This window comes from Pygoscelis adeliae, unplaced genomic scaffold, assembly GCF_000699105.1.
Source record: "Pygoscelis adeliae isolate BGI_AS28 unplaced genomic scaffold, ASM69910v1 Scaffold72, whole genome shotgun sequence".
NCBI lineage: Eukaryota > Metazoa > Chordata > Aves > Sphenisciformes > Spheniscidae > Pygoscelis > Pygoscelis adeliae.
In genome coordinates, this window is record NW_008824286.1 from 1,751,592 (window position 1) to 1,753,117 (window position 1,526).

Sequence of the window (1,526 nt, forward strand, 5' to 3'; positions counted from 1 at the left end):
CGTCCCCCTGCCAGCCCCCGTCCCCCCATCATCAGCCATGTTCCCCCATTAACAGTGCTGCCCCATCAGCCACGTCTCCCTCGTTAGTGGTGTCCCCCATGAGCTATGTCCCCTCAGGGCCAGTCCCCGCCACTTTGCCAGGCACAGGGGAACAGCCCAGGGCGCCATCGATGAGATCCTCCTTCACCAGCCCCAAAACAGGCCCAGAGGCATGGCCACACTTGGTTCCTGGCCCCCTGCAGAAAACAACCTTCATTTTGATTCAAGACATCCCACTTCCCCGCCGCTGACTGGCTGGGTGAGTACAGTGAGCCACATCAGTTCACCACGCACCTTTCCCCCTGCAAAAACTTTTACAGATCTTGTGTAGTTAGTGAGAAATTAAAGATTTTTTTCACCAAGAAGGCAGTCAAATGCTGGAACAGGGACCCAGAGTGGCAGAAGGGTCTCAGCCCTTGGAGATAGTCAAAACAGCCCATGAGCAACCAGCCCTGTTGGAGCAGGAGGTTGGACCTAGGGACTCCCAAGGGACCAATGTGATTCCATGAATCTCTGGTCTTAGAGGCAGGAGCTGCCTATGGTGGTACCTCCTGCAGCAGACCCATTCTCAGCTCAATCCGTAACATTTCCTGCGTTGAGCTGGGCTGCCCCGACGGCATTGCCTAGGCAGGCTGCTGAAACCTTGAACTTCTGCACGGGGGAATATCACCCCTTTGAGCGAAACTCTGCTGTGCCCAGGGAGCTGCTTTCTCTGGAGCCGTAGGCAATTTTTGTGGTGGCTTGGGCTGGGGCCAAGGAGCACTCAAAAGATAAAAGTCCATAACCTTGAACTTGGCACAGTATTCCTCAGGCTGGAGAGCAGTGGCCTGGTGTCAGCAAACAGGTACAGCCTATTCCAGGATCCTTGGTGTTTTCCATGGTTTAATGCACTCCCTGGGAGCATTGCCTTGCTGTAATTTGCAGGAGCTGCAAACCTGTGAACTGGAGGCGTCTGCCACTCCATGCAATGTTCTCATCAGCAAAGAGGCCAGAAACAGTTCTTCTACAGACAAAAGTGGCTGGGGCTGGTATATTCTATTAAGGATGCTCCCTGGTTTTGAAGAGCACATCTATGCTGCAGCTCCCTGCTCTGGTGTTAGTCTGCTGGCTGCCTACACTGCTTGAGGGCAAAGTTTCTTCTGTGACTCCATTTGGGAGGACATAGCTGTTTTCCTCCAAGATGAAACCCAGGAGTAGTTCAGATGATACCTCCCTTCATGGGCTGTATTCTGCAGGCAGCATCACTCCAGAGATGCTCTCTACACCTCTCCAACATGACCTCAGCAGGCTTTACACCCCAAATAGGTCAGCCGCCCTCACACCACACTGTAGCACATGTAACAAAGCTTCCTTAGCCATATGCTATGAAATCACTGTCCTGGGAAGCTGCAGCGCGGCCTCATATTAACGGCCTCATATTAATGACCTGCTACGCCACCTGGATGCTCACAAGTCTATGGGGCCAGATGGGATCCACCCGAGAGTGC